Source organism: Drosophila albomicans, chromosome 3 (genome assembly GCF_009650485.2).
Source record: "Drosophila albomicans strain 15112-1751.03 chromosome 3, ASM965048v2, whole genome shotgun sequence".
In the NCBI taxonomy this organism is placed as follows: Eukaryota; Metazoa; Arthropoda; class Insecta; order Diptera; family Drosophilidae; genus Drosophila; species Drosophila albomicans.
This window is the reverse complement of record NC_047629.2, coordinates 52,504,855-52,522,436: the sequence shown is the minus strand read 5'-3', so window position 1 is coordinate 52,522,436 and position 17,582 is coordinate 52,504,855. Positions and strand designations below refer to the sequence as shown.

General features: G+C 34.3%; 1 protein-coding gene and 1 non-coding gene across 2 annotated transcripts in view; both read left to right on the top strand.

The window, feature by feature from the left end:
- Positions 1–17,582, top strand: part of LOC117569322 (uncharacterized) — a 191,158-nt gene that overhangs the window by 73,090 nt on the left and 100,486 nt on the right. The gene's annotated exons all lie outside the window — the stretch shown is intronic.
- Positions 8,607–8,679, top strand: Trnak-uuu (transfer RNA lysine (anticodon UUU)). The gene has a single exon. It is a non-coding gene; the product is annotated as a tRNA-Lys (tRNA).

Sequence of the window (17,582 nt, the reverse complement as noted above, 5' to 3'; positions counted from 1 at the left end):
TTTCTTTTTGGCCACGTTTTGGTTGCAGCTGTGTGGCGCCTGCACAGCACCACAGGCGACGCATAACTTGGCACCAAACTGGCAAATCGTTTTCACTACCAAATAGAGAGAGAGAGACTCCAAACCCCAAACACAAAAGCAAAACGAAATCGTCGACAAAACAGATCTCAGCTCTCAGTTGCGTGGATCGTGTAAGACAAAACTACAAGCAACTTTGTTGTTGTTGCCTCGTGTTGTTGCAGTTGCAGCTCCAATTCTGTTTTTGCATACTGTTCAATTTCAATGGCGCCAAATCTTTGCCGTGGGACGCAAGTTGCAGACTCAGACTGAGACTGAGACACAGACGCAAACGCAGACGCAGTTTGCTGAGTTGCTCTGTTGCAGCTTGTAGACAATATCCTTGGCTTTGCTTGTTGAAAATGTTGCCAGCCATTTAGGCCACAGGCTGGCAGCCCCAGATACGAGTTATAGACAACCAGATAAGCAAAATAGTTCGACTACCATTTGGCCATGCGCAGCCGTGACTTGACTTCTGACTCCAGGCTTTGTTCAACGTTCGCGATCTGCGAGTTGCTGTTGAAGGAAGTGGAAATGTTGTCCAGAGATACTGCGATAAAGTGTGCAGCGAAATATAAATAAACGAAATATGTAGTTATGTTTGCAAATAATAATATTTTACTCACCATAAATAAACACTACCATTGGCCTTGCCTTGAAAATACTATTTTACAACAGGTTTAGAAAAAGGTACAAAAGGTACCTTTACCATTGTATAAAAACAATGTTTAACATTTGTAAAATTAAATGAAAATAAAATATTTTAAAATAATTATTTTCCTATCATTAGAGCTTAGAGAAGCTATGATTTCATTTTATTTCTTTTATTTATAACTAACTTAAATTAAATACAAATATGTGAAGGAAGCAAATATAGGTTACCATTATTAAGTAACAGTCATAATTTTTATACGTACTTTTCTTAGTTACTATATAAAATTCATATCTCTACACAATTTAAAATTGACATTTCATGCTATATACTGAATACTGAAAAATATACTGACTTTGTCGGAGTGTTAAGTGGGTCTCAATTAAGAATTGATATTTAATACTAGCGACCAATTTATACATGTATTAATTTATTTCATAAACATGCTAAAGTAAAATATTGTATACTTTAAAATATACTGACCTTCTCTGTGTATTAAGTATTAAGTGTCACACACTTAATTAATTTAATTTATTTATTGTTGTCATATTATTATCTTGTATTTATTAACAGTTTCAGCTAAATATTTATTGTAGAATATTTAATTAAAAATATACTATTGACCTACATTAAGGCAATTTTATTGTACAACAAAATGAATTAACAAAAATATATTTTTTCATAAAAAAAACTATGAATATAATAGAATGAATATAACCCATAAAATATTTATTAGCATTGAACCATACACAAATGTTAATAAATAAATATTTATTAGCTAACAAATATATTGTCTATTAATTGCATAATTCCTGACCTTGTTTCTTAAGTGTTGTATTAAGTGGCAGCTAAAAATAGTATAGTAAAAAATTGAATACTCAAAAATATACTGTGTGAATCACACTTATGAATTTATATAATATTTCATATTTACCACATTTATATTTGTTAGCGATTTTAACAACATATTCATAGTAAAATCTTTAATATTAAATGCCTACTGTTGACCTACTTTAATACAAATTTATTATTAATAAATATAGTAGATATAACATATTTAAAAAAAAAGTACTACAAAAATAATAGATTAAAATATTTATTAGCTATTCAGCTTACAAAAATGTTATTAAAATATTTATTCTCAAACAAATATATTTCCTATTAATTGCCTAATTCGTGACCTTGTTTCTTGAACTGTTGTTTTTAGAGGCAACTACAAAAATTTGCTGATTGATTGTTGAGTAATGCTGAGTGCTACAACATACTCACACAAATAGAGAGATAGATGGAGAATGCTTTTAATGACTCAATTTCATTTAATTAAACATTAAACTGGTAATTACATAAGCCATTTAGCACATTTAATGTGCCCCGCAGACCGCAGTCCGTAGTCCGGCAACTCCTTGACTTGGCCAACATAATTAAGCGTCTATGCGATCCGATAGATTCTAATTACCGCACAAGCTGCGCTGCACTTCATTGCAGCAGCGAGTGCAGTTGATCTGTGCCAGAAGCCATTTAAAGGTGCATTCATTTATGCAAATGCCACAACAAATCGGAGTCGCTGTTGCAGTCGAAGTCGAAGTCAGCGTTCAGCGGGGTGTGCAAATGACAAACGACTTGAACTTGCGACTGTCGGGCCCCGAAATAAAAAAATGGAAAAAATGCTGAAATGAAATCGCAATTTTTTAATAAAGTTTGTCGTTTTGTCTGTGGGCCAACTCGTAAATTCTGCACTTAAGTATGTGCTTGTATGTGCACACTCATGTGTGTACAATTTGCAAACACACACACATACACATTTGCATACACACAGACACGCCGCGAGGGGTCTCTGAAGGTAAACAGCACGCAGTCGAGCAACCAAGTTTGTGTCTTAAGTCATTCGTTTTTTTTTCCTACTCTTTTGGGGTGCGTGCGCATTTGCATTGCAATTTTTTAATTGATATTTAATTGCAGCCGTGGCACACACAACACACACACAGACATGCGTAGCTGGCAATAATTCTTGATGTAGTTCCATAACGCCAAGTGTTTCGGAATATATTTATGAGCATGCATATGCATATGCATATGCATATTTCGCTTGCTCACCGCACTCTATAATTATTGAGTGCTACAAAAAGGGTTTGATTAAGTTGTGCAAGCTTTGAAAACAATGAAGAAGTTGCAATAAATGTTACAAAAGTTTTTAAATAAAAGATTATATATTAATACTTATAAATAAAACAAAGCTGATTCAATCTAAACCGAATAATATGTAGAAGGACAAAAGATAAGATAATTGTATTAAAATATTAAATCAAAAACTAACTAAAAATGGTAATTTTTATAAATTATAAAAATTAAATTAATAAATAAAAAATTATTTGAAACAAAAGAATTATATACACAAAGAGAAAATAATGTAGACTGAAAGATAGATTATAAAATAAATGTTATGCCTAATTTGCATTTAAGAACAATTGCATATTAAGAACATCTTTAATCTTAAAATAAAATCTTGGTTCAAGAATATTTTAGTCTTGATTTAAGAACTTAAAGAATTGTATTCCTTTTTCTTAAAATGTTGGAATTCCCTTCCTTTAAAATTAGAACCTAATTTCTACTATTCTTGATGTTAGCTCAGTAAGTAAAGATGCCTTGTGGTCGTTGGTCTTAGATTCATACTTAAATAGGTTCGTATATATGATCTTAACTTAAGATTAAACCGTCTTGGTTCAAGTGTGACATCATAAAATCTGTACTCAACATTTATTTTTTCATCTTAGCTGGTTCTTTCTCTCTGTGCAGTAAAATTTATTTAATTCTTCGCAAAGAGTTCATGTTATTAATTCATTAGCTTTTAATGTTGAATATTACTTAACATTACTTAATTAATTTATGTATAGGGTATCGCTTTTTCACTCAATCTCTAGATCTCCGCCAACTAGTTTATTTTTTATTGATTTTTAACTCAATTTCAACTTACGCAGCTGCAAATATTGCCCGCATTTATTAATTTGACTTTTAGCACAGTTTTACAAACCTTTACAGCAAATATTTAAAACCGTATCGAATAATTTTAATGCCAATTTAACGATCAACCACGCATTCAAAGCTGAACATAAAAATATTATTAAAGCTCCACACAAGAAAATCAAAAGACAGCTGCTGTCGAGCAGACAAAGAGAACAAACTCTTGATGGCGCAGATGGTCGCTGGTTTATTATCTATTGTTCCTATCACGGCTATGTTATCCTAGCTGTCTTATCCTTCGATCGATGTGGATGTGATCTAGCTAACACTTCGAAGCAAAGCTCTTTTTTTTTCATTTGTTCTCACGTTCGTTTGCGCATTTGTTTAGCTAATTTTCAAAAATTGTTGTTCATTTGGGAATTCTTTTGAATACAGGAAACGCATTGTTGTCCAAGCTCCAAGATAATTGTGTGGGAACTCTCGATGGCCAATTCAATGGCGTTGGCGACAGCTTCGTCGCACACAACTGGATCTCAGTCTGTTAACATAGACTCAAGTCCTCCTAATTGCGACTAACAGCTCCAAATTTGTCTTGTGTTTTCGCTGTGGGCGCTTCGCCAATCGCTTTCGAAAGGTTCAATGCATTTCAATTTGCCTTCAATTGCCAGCGATTAGAGTTTGAGCAATTGGTTTTTTTTTTTTTGCATGCCAGCAACAAATTGTCTTAGACTTTGGCAAAAGTTTCGCTTGAAATAATAATAATGCAAAAAAATTCCATAGAGAGTAGAAAAATTGTTGAAATTATTTTCAAATTAAATTTAGCTTCTTTTTGAATAAGGTTTCAAAATTGATGAGTGCGAAAGGTTAATTGATTTTGTGGTTTTTGAGATTAGATAAAAGTACAAGAAAAATATTTGCAAATGATTTTAAAATATTGTGCAAGAAGGAATTAAGCAAAAGTCTTGGAAATATTGCGTTAAAATATTGAATCGAAAACTTCATTTTTGATGGAGTTTAAAAATTTTTCATAAAAGAAGTTTCACTGTTAGATATAAAATATATAAAAGTTCAACGTAATTTTACCACCCAAAACATTTTATTTTATTTTGGTTCTGGAATTATTTTATTGCATAATTAAATACTCTAAAAAAATTATAGAAATACTTCGTTAATAAATGCATGAATTTAGCAATATTTTAATTTATATATTTTTAAAGCTCTTTTAGTACAATTTCAGTCTTAAACTTACATGCAAAATGAAAATAAATAATATGCTGCGGCAACTGAAAAGTGATTTTCCCATGACCTCGAAAGGCAAATCCCAGTTGAAGAGTCGAGAGTCAGAGTCTGGTTTTTGGGTAGGCAGCTCATGTAATTTCAGACGTTCTCCAAAAGAAAAATGCATTCAAATCAGACGCTGACGACGTGACGTTGAAATTAAATCAACTAGACTAGAGAAGAGCCGGCCCAGACCAGACCTGATCAGACGAGACGATGACCAGGCCAGAACAGAACATAACAGCACAGCACAGACCAGGTAGTCAGGCAGCTAGTTGGCCAGTTAGCCAGACCACTTGACCAAAATGGAGACGAGTTTGAGCCCGAGCTTGAGCTTGGAGTTAACCCTGGCTGACTAATGCACAACAACGCAAAAGAGCAATGAATCGAGTGTGCTCGACTGTCAGATACTCGCTACCCATTGCGAACAAAAATATACTAAAAAGTATACTGTAAAAATACTAAAATATATCAATAACTATATTCGGTATTTATATATAGTACTATATGCTGTCATATATAATTTTAAAATATGCCAAATTAATATATCGATAAAATACTACAAATATACCAAAACTTCGGTTATTGGTATAACAATACATGCAAATTATAACATATAGTACACAATATAGCATATATAATTTTAAAATATACCTAATAATATACCGCAAAAATACTACAAATATACCAACTTTTATATTTGGTATAATTATATAGTACTACATACCAAATATACCATAGAGTACACAAAAAATCATATATACATATATTTAGAGTATACCAAATTATTATACAATAAAAATACTTAAAATATACCGAATGCTTTATTTGGTATATTAATATAGTACTACAGTTAAACTACACCATAGAATACAAAATATACCAGATTTTCCATACAAAAGAATTCCCTAAATAGCTTCTACAACTTTTATCTGATCGCAACCTATATTTCAGGAATCTAAAATACTATAGTTATTATTGTATATGTATTACGCTTGTTATTCGATTTTTATTGATTTTCGGGGTGGAAGTGGGCATGGCACAAAATTGAAACAAACTTGATCTGCGTGCAAACATGACAAGAACTGTCGAAAAAGGTTTATATCTCTATCTTTTATAATCTCTGAGATCTGGGTGTTCATATGGACGGACGGACAGGAATATTCTTGATAGGATCAAAGACTCCTTCTTCTATATGCTATACACATCTCCTTCCGGCACAAAGTAGTAATACCCTTCTACCCTATGGATAGCGGGTATAAAAACGCAACGTGATGATGTCTGCGCCCGGTGTAAATTGTTTAACATTTAGGCAGCTTTAATTTGTTGTTGGTCGTTTGCTGTGGCTGTGGCTGGCGCTGTGTGCGCTGTTGTTGGCCATCAACGCGGCTGTCCATGCAATTTGTTTTCATAATGCCCAATATTAATACACAACCGCAGGCGACAATTTTGATTAAAATGCCATTTATAAAAGCAGCCTCAACTCTTTTTCTCCTTAATAAAGTGATCTGTGCTGAGCTCTGAATGTGTGTGTGTGTGTGTGTGTGTTAATCCCTTGGATGAGTGACTAATTGTGATCGAGATGGGTCTTGGAACTTGAGCTTGAGGAGACACGCAATGCTGAATGCTGAATGCTGATCCTGACACCTGGCACGTAGCTGGAAGGCCAATCTTTCAGCGCAGTTCAAGTTGATTGCAACGTCGAAATTGCCGAGACGTCAGAGATCGCAAATTGCGGATCAGAACAGTCAACAGAAAAGGGAGAAAGGCAGCGAGCAAATCAATAATTGTATTGACTTGAAAGCCGAAAGCAGATCAAAAGGTCGCCAACAACATGCAAATAACGCGACCAGAGCGCTCAGATGCTGAAGATGAGCAACGAGATGAAGTTGCAGCCATCATAACTTTGGCGCAGATTGCAACCGCGGAATGCGCAGACACAAACAGACAGACAGACAGACCGAGAATGCAGGCAAAGTCTGTTTGCAACTTGCTGAAAGGTCAACGCGATCATTTCCGCATGATTACAAATGCAATTCGTTGCTTGTGGCAATGTTCGCAGCTCGCGTTGCGCGGCCACAACGTATTGCAGCTAGGCATGCCACTTGAGTCACCCAAGCAAAGAGTCAAGTCAACGCCGCGCTTCGTTTCGTTCTTTGCCAGCCGAAGCTTCGCGTTTGTGTCTTAAGTCTTTCGTTTCTTTGGCGCTCACTTGCGCTCGCTCTCGTTCTCGCTCTCGTTCTCGCTCTCTTGAGCAACTCTCCACACGATTTCTGAGCAGGGGCAATAGCTGCGTTTTGAGGGGCAATCCGCAGGGGTGTCGAAGGGGAAATGCAGGAGAATTGAGGGGTGTTTTATGGTAGACTTTGCGTGTGGAAGCTATTGAGGAGAGCGCATGTGGTGGTGGATTAGTTGCAGAGGGGTTAAAGCCAACTCTACAGAGGGGTGATTACCATATAATACCCCTACGATTGATGAGGAGAAGTTTAAGCAGGAGATGGGGGAGGAGAATTTGTGGAAGTTAAATTATAAAATTCAGGAGAGAGAAGCAGGAGAATTCCGAATAGTTAGAGTACAAAATCTTGGCTTAACTTTGACTTCATTAACAAAAAGGTATTGAAATTTGTAATTTTATTGGAATTTTCAATTATATTTTAGTGAAGGAGTTAAAACAGGAAGTGAAATTGACGCAATTTAAAAAATAAAATTCTGGAAAGGGAAGGAAGAAAATTACGAAAAGTTTGATCGCCAAGTTTTGGCTTCACTTTGAGATCTGGAAGAAAATTGATTGATTGATTGAAAATTTAAATTATTACCTATATTAAATTATATACTAGCACTAAATTCTTAATATAAATTACGATCACTGAAGAGTTTCCTTGCTATTAAGGAGGTGTGAAATTGTGGCAGTCAAAATACAAAATTCAGGAGACAGAAGAAAGAGATTTTCGAACAGTCAGAGCAAAAAAACTTGGCTCAACTTTGATTTCATTAAAGAATTTATTGGACTCTTTAATTCAATTTGAATTTTCAATTCTATTTGAATGCTAAACTCTTAAGTGGATTAAGCAATCATGGCATGAAAACAGGAGGTGAAATACAATATTCAGGAGAGGGAAGCAAACACATTTTAAAAGCAGTTAGAACTAAAAAGTGTTGGCTTATATTTGTGCTCAGTAAAGAAATTTACCTCAAACGCTTTCAATTGATTTTTCTCATGATTGGTTCACACTCTTTGTTATACTGTCATTATTAACAACCACTTAAGTCAAATGATGGGTGCAAAACAACATTGTTTAAATAAGTATCTATGATTGTTATCTCAAGACAGATTTAAAAGAATACAGATTTAAATTGCTTTTAAGTTTTTTTGTTATGGTCTTATAAAAGACAAATTGAAAATGTTAATTGATAAATAGGATGAAAACCATATAAAAAACTGTCTGCTTAACATAATTAGAGTTGATATTTTGTATGTTTTGTAACAATATTTGTACAGCAAAGAAAATGAAATATCAATGAGAGATTTAGAAAAGTTATTGCGCCTTATTACCTTCTAATTTATTAAATTATTGTTTACACAATAAACAATGCAAAAACAAAATTTCTAATTAGTTTGAATTTTTTAATATTTTTCCAGTTCTATATAATTTTGTCAAGTGCCCGGGTAGCTCAGTCGGTAGAGCATTGGACTTTTAATCCAAGGGTCCAGGGTTCAAGTCCCTGCTCGGGCGGATACTAGTAATTTAATATAAATAATACTAAATTATTATTTTTGTATAATAATTTAACACGTAAATAAATAAATAATATATAATTTAGTTCATAAACCATTTTTAGTCCTTTTAAGACTTTCTTTACTTTCGTAGAGAATCAAGTGAATAAATATATTTATATATTATTGTATATTACATTATATTATATATAAAATATTTAATACTTTAAGTCGAAATCCCAGCAGCCAGCATTCTCTTTTCTTTAAATTAAATTTAGTATTTAATTCTAGATTTAATATTTTTGTTTCTTTCTTCTTTTATTTACAATCTGTCGGTTTAAACTATAAGTAAATTGTATAATTCCAATTTTCCAATGAGACATATTTTACAACTTCTTTTTAGTTGGTTGGATTTATTTATTAAGTTGTACAAAAATAATTTAGTAATTTTATTGTAGTTACTTTCTCATATATTTCTGATTGCTACTCAGAGTTCCACAATGCAAAAGTGACTTATCAGCAAGTGACAGTCAGTTATTTAACTGCAAAAGGGATTTAACTGGACAACTGTTGCGCTTAAATGCGAAATGCGCATCTCTTGCGATAAGAGAAATGCCAATGAAATGATGATCGATGTGGAGCAGTCTTAAGAGTCAGCAGCTAACTTGGGGGCACTTAAAGACCTTCAATCCGTTTTGCAGATAACAATGAATTATGGCTACTGATTTCTGACTTGTCTCGACTGTCTCTCTTCTCTGACTGCCATTCAATTCTCCATCTCCTTCCCTCCTCCCCCTGCAAATGCAGTTTGTGTTGGAGTTTCACAATATTTGCGCAGATGCGTCGAAGTCGAAGTCTGGGCAATCGGAGTTGAGCTTCGATAAGACAGTGTCAAAATTTAGCAACTGCTGACGTTGCGTTGCTGTCAACATATCATTTGTCATTGGCCACGTCGATAGCAGGCAAAACTAACCAAACGAGTCGCTTGTCGCTTGTCTATGACAAATGCAGCCAGAGATGCAGACAGCGATGCAGTCGAAGTCGCAATCGTAGTCGAAGATGCAGTTGTCTTCAGACAACAAACACACACACAAAATTATTAATGAAGTTGCTGAGTGGCGGCGTTTGGCAAGATGCAAACTTTTTTTTTTTTTGGCTGCTTGCCGCCTGCCTCATGGGCAATTAACCTGCTAATTAAATGGCCAGAAAGCAGTCAGCAGCCAGCAGCCAGCGGTAGCTTCAGCAGGAAGCACTTGGCATTTTGTGTTTTATTCGCCGTTATCGGACCACGACAATCAAGGCAGAAGCAAGCCTCTCTCTCTCTTCCCGTCAATCTCTTTCTGTTTGGTCTCATGCATTGCAATTTCGCTGGAGCTGAAAATGCAAGGCGACAGTTTTTGGTAAAATGGTAACTGGTCCACTGCGTCTGCTGGCGACTGCGACTCCGACTGCCACTTCATTAGCTACCAAATTGATGAGTTCAATTAGCCAAGACCAAAGACCAAGCTGAAGACAGCAGCAGCTGCTGCTTCTTCTTCTTCTGCTGCTGTTGTTGCTCTTCTCTGCAGTAATTAGCGCAGAGATTTTCAAATTGCCAAAACTTGTTGAGCGCGATCTTGTCAAACTCTCAAAAAAGCTCAAGTAAGAAAGTGACAGTGCTCGACTGATAGATATCCGATCCGCGTTTTCTTAAAATATACCCAATTAATATACCAAAGAAATACCAAAGCCTTTATTTGGTATACGAAAATACTATATTTGGTATAACGATATACTATTTCGCTCAATTATAAAACAGTGCTCGACTGACTGATAGCCGCTCCGCTTTTTCTTAAAATATACCAAATTAATAGACCGATAAAATACTAAAGCTTATAATTCGTATATGAATATACTGTTTTTAGTATGACGATATTCTATTAAGCTCACTTATAAAACAGTGCTTCACTCTGAGATATCCGTTACACTTTTTCTAAAAATATACTATACCGAGAAATACTAAACGTTAGCAAAGTCTATATTTGGTATATGGATATACTATTTTTGGTATCGGAGTACAATATAATGCTATACAGATTATGTTTTTTAATTCAATAAGCTATTACCCAAAATATACAAAATTATTATACCTAAAACATACTAAAATATGCCAAGGCTATATTTGGTTTATCGATATAACATTATTTAATATAAATACAAATATACTAAAGAAATACTAAAACTTTCCAAAGTCTATATTTTGTTCATCGATATACAAAGAAATACTAAAATTTACCATGGATTATATTTGGTATATCAATATACTATAACTTAAAATATGCCAAATTAATGACGCACAAATACTTAAAATTGCCACAAGCTGTTGCTGATACTGCCGAAGAAATACTAACATTTACCAAAGGCTATATTTGGTACATCGATATACTATTACTTAAAACATACCATACATTCATATACCCGAGAATAACTTAATGCACCAGAAGCAATTATTTGGTATATTGATTTACTATTTCTAAAAATATACTAAACTAATATACCGAAGAAATTAATAAATTTACCAAAGATTATTGTTGGTATATACTATTACTTAAAATATACCAAATAAATACTAACATTTACCAAAGGCTATATATGGTACAATGATACTATTACTTAGCGTATTTATATACCGCAGAAATACTTAAAAGACTATTATTTATAAATATTGCAGTATTATTCTTACAATATACCAAATTAATAGATCAAAGAAATACTACAGGTTACCAAAAGCTGCATTTGATATACAGATATACTATCACTTTAAAAATATACCACATTAATATACCAAAGAAATACTATAATTGACCGTAGACTATATTTGGTATATGGATATTGCGATATTATTCTTACAGTATATCAAATGAACATACTTAAGAAACACTTAAGATAGTATATATTTATACTATTACGTTGAATGTTATAATACCCTTCTAACCTATAGATAGCGGGTATAAACAAACAAGAAAAAGATGTGTGTCAGTTTTGGGCAATGGCGCATTTTGTTTGCTGCTTTTGCTCCATTCACCTGCCTTCAGTTTCAGAGTCAGTTTCACTTTCGCAGCATTGTGAAATCAAATGAATATGAATTCCAATTCCAATTCGAATTCACGAACGATTCTCCTTCTACTTTTTGCAGCTGCTGCGCATTCGTAGAATTCGCATCCTTTATATATATTTTAGGTTTTTTTTGATAATTTTTTATGGCTTTTAATTTTGTGTTTTTTGTGTTTTTTTTTTCGGGTTATTCGGGAGTGCTTAATGAGCCCGTTTTGGAAATGGTATTCTCGTGTTAAAACATTGATTCGATTGGCGCTCTTAAAAGGTGTCGCCGGCCCATAAAATGAGCCCAACATTTTCGGTTTCAATTTTTTGACGTTCTTTCCTTATGCTTTTTTTTTGTATTTTTTGGGTTACCTAAATGAATTGACCATAAAAGTTTCGGAAATCAAAAGGCGCCGTATCCTTTTTGGTTAATTAACGCACAAGTTTCCATATCCACAAACGAAAGTTTTTTTTTCAGCTGCTGCCAAATTGTGCAGCAGCGATCAGCATGTCAATTTTTTATGCGGCTTATGCTTTAATTTTAATTGTAATGCCCGCATTTAGCCACAACGCCTGATCCCGAATCAAAATGAGCTGCCAATTCATTAACACACACAGCTTGACCCATTTACAGGTGTGTGTGTGCGAAACGAAAAAAGTTTCCGTTCTCACTTTTCTGCTCTGTTTTCTCTGTTCTCTGTTCTTCGTCTGAAATCTTCGCTTCACAATTCACAATTTTCACAGTCCCACGTTTCTTTCGCTTTCTCACCGCCTCCGTGTCTGAGTCCGTGTGAAAAGCATTTCAACAATTTCAGAATACTCCAAATGTGCAACAAACTCAAAGAGAATATTTTTCGACAATGTAATGTGCCCACAACTAACTCAATTTGTTTGCTTGACCGCACACACTTTCAACATACCCTGTAATCACATTAAAGGTAAGTGAACAAAAGTAGTTTAGAAGTACATACATAGTAGTAAAGTTATAGCTATAAATACAAAGAGATATTATGATATATTATTGTTTTAAAATCTGTCCTAAGACAATAAGCAGATCGATGTAAATCTTAAGTAAAACTAAAACTTCAGCGTCTTAATAAAGAGTCTCTAAAATAGGGTAATTCATTTACTAAAATCACATTATTTTATATGATTATATAATGTGTAACATTAGCCTATTTGTCAGTTGTCTTAAGACAATCAAACAAATTTTTTCCCAAAATTTTTATATGTTAGAAGAATAGAATAGTAAATCCAAAGTAAGGTTCTAAACTAAGAAATGTTACAATTGCATTGTAACTAAATAAAATTTTTTATCTGCTTTAAGACAATAATCGGATTAATTTTAGGTGTGATAAAAATGTAAGAAAAAAGCTAAATATTGAAGCAAAGCTGAAATTCTTATTAATTTTATTTTAATTACAATTTGTCTGAAGACAATAGTCACATTTTTAAGATAACTACATTACAGATACATATAGTAAAACTTCAGCTGAGCTAAATCTAAAGGATAAGTGTGCAATACCTTCATAAGAAAACAGACCATTTATGTTTTTTCTTTATTTAAAATTTGTCATAAGAAATTACACAAATTTATTTATATTATAATATTATTTTTCTATTGCAAATATTCTTTGTTTTTAAAATATGTCATAAAACAAACAATAAGCAGATCAATGTAAAATTATAGTATCTTAAGTAAAAGAAAAAGTTGAGCGTCTTAATAAAATTCTTACTTATATAGATTTTATGTTATATAGATATAATTTTACTTTAAATATATCAAATTAATGTGGTACCAAAGAAATACTGAAATATACCAAGCCTATATTTTGTTTATCAATTTTGCAGTATAAATTGTTACAGTATATCAAATTTATATACAATATATACTGTCTGAGTCAATAAATGCCAATATATAGTTTAACATTATAATTTCTAGTATACAATTTCCATATTTATACACAATTATTGAAAGAATATCAGTTCGTTCATATAGTACTTAATATTCGCACAATGCACACGCCAAATTAAAAAACCCTCGCTTGAGTTTTATCTCCATGATCTGTCGCTATTCAACTCAATCTTCTCCTTCAGCTATTCTATTCAAAAGTCACTTGCGCTTCTCTCAGTCTAATACACCCTTTGTTGCCCACACTTCGAGGGCAGCCAAACAAATCCAAGCCAGGCCAAAGAACGTTTTAATAAAGTTCTCACTCTCACATTATTCGTCACGCCGTTGTTGCTTTTGCTGTTGTTGTTGTTGTTTGCTGTTGCTTTTGCTGTTGCGTCTGCGCGCCCACATTCCACATTTCAAGCACTCGCTTCCCATCGCAGTCTCATTAGCGGACGAGCAGCAAAGGGACAGTTCACATGATACGCTCACGCTCACGCTCTCACTCTCTCACCCTGACCATTCCCATATCCGAATCCCTATTCTGATTCTCATTCCGATTTTTGGATTTCTCGTTCCCAGGCGCATTTGGCAGCAACTGCTTGAGTTCTCGTGTGATTTTTGTGAAGCAACAGCTTTTCCACCGAAACCCACCCCTAAAATAAGTAGAAAAAAAACTAAACAGACGCGTGGTCTGCACCTGAATCTTCAATTTTTGAGGGTTGCTTTTTCCGCTGTTGTCGCGTGCCCCGCAGCAGCGTTTGAGAAATGCAATTGGTTACTGTTTATTTCTCGCATGTTTACACAGCGTGCACAAACAACGCAGCACAGCAAACAACAACAACAGCTACAACAACTGAACTGCAGCTGACGATGAGCTATTTTATCGGCCAATACAAATTGGAAATTTCTCATTAAGTTTGCAATCAATTGCAGCCAAGCAAAGCTTGTACAACTCTTCAGCAATTGACCTCGACCGAGGATGGTCAGCAACGGGCAACTTAATGCACTGAGAGAAATGCAATGATATAAGATCAAATTGCAAAGCTATTAAAATTAAAAAGAGTTATACTAATTTTATTTCTAATTTATGAACTATAATATTAAGGAAATTTTATTTTGAAGAGCTCATTTTTAAAATTTCTAAGTTAAAAATAATACTCATTTCAAAGTATATTAAGAAAGATTCAGTCGAGTGTGCTCGGCTGTGCGATTCCAGGTATCTATTTTCAATAAATGCAAAACAATGCGATATTATTCGTAAAATATACCACAAAATACCAAAAATATACTTGATGCCATATTTGGTAAATCAATGAAGTACAATTCACAAAGTTATAATACTCTTTAACCTATGGGTAGCGAGTATAACAATTCTTTCATTTGAGATACATCAAATAAAATCTGATTTATGCAAAGCTAAGTATTCTAAACAATACTAATTTTTTTTGATAACTAGTTCTAATGAGAAATTTAAATAAATAGTAAGTAAGATACACAAATTTTATATTTAGTCTATAGTACTCTAAGAGATGAACAATATACCAAAGATGAATTAATAATTTACAAAGCTGACATAATTTACATATAATACGACCTTAACTTTATGACAGTAACTTAAAAATTATATAGTACATAAAAAAGCCAACTACATAGTAAATTTTCAATGTACCTATATTGAAAATTATTACATAAATAAATAAAATAAGTAAACAATAAAAAAAATATGTATTACGCAAATTTTATTTTTTGTATTCAAAAATACTTGAATGCTAAATACTGAAATATTAAGTTACCCAAAATGAAAAACTGCTTAAACATATTATTTTAAAATAAGCACTTTAAGCGTATATAACTAAATTTTATCCCGAAGTTGCGTTTATATTAGTATTTTTTTTAATTTAAGCGCGTAGAACGCACTGCTATTTCAACGAGCACAGCTATAAGTAAAATGCACATCCTTACATATAAGGAATAAAATAAAAAAAACAAAGAAAAACAAAATTTTTTAATTCTAATATAAATTAGGTCAAAAGTTATTACACTAAGATAAAATTTCAAATTTTTGATATTACAAAAAAGTGAAATTTTGTTCTCTGTACTTTGGTCATTGGGAGTGGAAAATGTAGACCTCGATTGGTCAGCTTTATGGCGCTTGATGAGCACCTTATGAACGGCAGCGGGCGAGTCGTGCCACAAGGGTTATGCGCCGCTTCGAATTGCAATCAAAAAACAAAAAAGAAAAAAAAAAGGAGGCGATGCGACGTAGTTGTAGTTCCGGCGAGTTTGTTGCCTAAGTCTTTCGTTTTAGGACTTGAATTGCATTTCAAATTGCGCACAAAACGAATTTATTTTTATATGTATACGTTAAACTTGAGCAAACAACATCATCATCAGTGCAACATCAGCAACCACAGCAACAACAACAACAACAAAGAACAACTCCAACGGCAACAACTTGCGATAAACTGATTTTTGTTTCTTGATTTCGTTGAACCAAAAAAGGCAACGGCAACTCCCATTAAACGGCCCAAAAAGGCAAAACATTGCTGTCGATGTTGTTGTTGTTGTTGCTGCTGTTGTTGTTGCAGTTGTTGTTGTTGCAGTTGCTGTTTGCTGTTGTTTTCTTTGTTAACTGGCGCCCACCACGTTGAGTGTGCGAGGCGGCATCGAAGCAGCGAGGCATCGCAACATCGGCCACCGGCGCAGTCGCTTGCATTTCATTTTTTTTTTTGTGGCGCCACGCCCAGGCGAACAACTGCCACATGCAACGCCCACCAAAGCGAACAACTGCCACACAGCCTTTTGTGTGCCATATTCACAGATTTGTTTAGGCCATTTTGATACGCATCCCACCGCTGAACGCCTCTTTCCGCTCCCCTTTCCTCACTCCTCTTCTCTCTTCACTCCCCTCTCTCCTCTCCAAGTGCAAGCAGCAGCGTCATTAAAGCAGCTGCATTTAATTTCAATGCCCATTTAAGGCTGCAAAACTTTGCAGTGATCAGTTGTGCCTCGAATTGTTGTTGTTCGAATCGTAGCTGTTGTTGTTGTTGCTGTTGTTGTGTCAAGGGCTCACTTTTCCCCCAAGCATAGTCTCAGCCTCAACCTCAGCAGCAGCTGTGTGCAGGCTCCACGCATTTTTTACAACATTTTTGCCGCGACTATTTGCAAGCACTCTGAGGTTGCAGTTGCAACACGTGCAACAACTCAGCCCTGTTTTAGGCCCCTTCTTCAGCCTGGCCGTGTTGTTGTATCAATTAAAGTTGCGCTTGATTTTCACATGCGTAGGACGACAGGTGCAAAATGCTACAGCGACTTAGGCCAGTCAGCAGCAACCACAGCAACAGCAACAACAGTCAGCATCGCTTCGTCTCCCCATTCACAGTGATTTGAATTTTTCCATGCGGTTGGGCTAGGCAAAAATTACACGTAAAATGGCAAAACAGGCGGCGCGACTCAGCAGCGGCATTAAGACAGGCGTTGTCCCGGCCCCAAGCTTCAAGTTTTAACTATAGCTTCACAGGTGCAGTGGCAACAGCTGCTCAAATCATTTGCAAACGCGTTAAGTGCATCACCGGATGGGCGGTGGTCAAACACAGCTGCTGCTGCTGCTGCTCCGTTGTCGTTGCCAGAGCATTATACATAGCACAAATCACATGCACATGTCGCTAATTAAGATTTTTCATTTCGCTTTTTATTAGATGTTGGCGTAAAGTTTTTCGCTGCTTTCAAGAGGTGAAACAAATTTGAAAGTAATTGTCGCTGCTAAATACTAGTTATTAAACAAGCTGTTTAGATTTGTGTTAAGCGAGCGATGGCAAATAAAATAAACTAAAATAAATAATTAATAAGTGTATGGAAGAAAGAAAGCAAACTAATTAATGAATTAAAAATTTATTTGGAAAATCGAAATTTTCATGTAAAGCCTTCTTATGATTAAGCACATT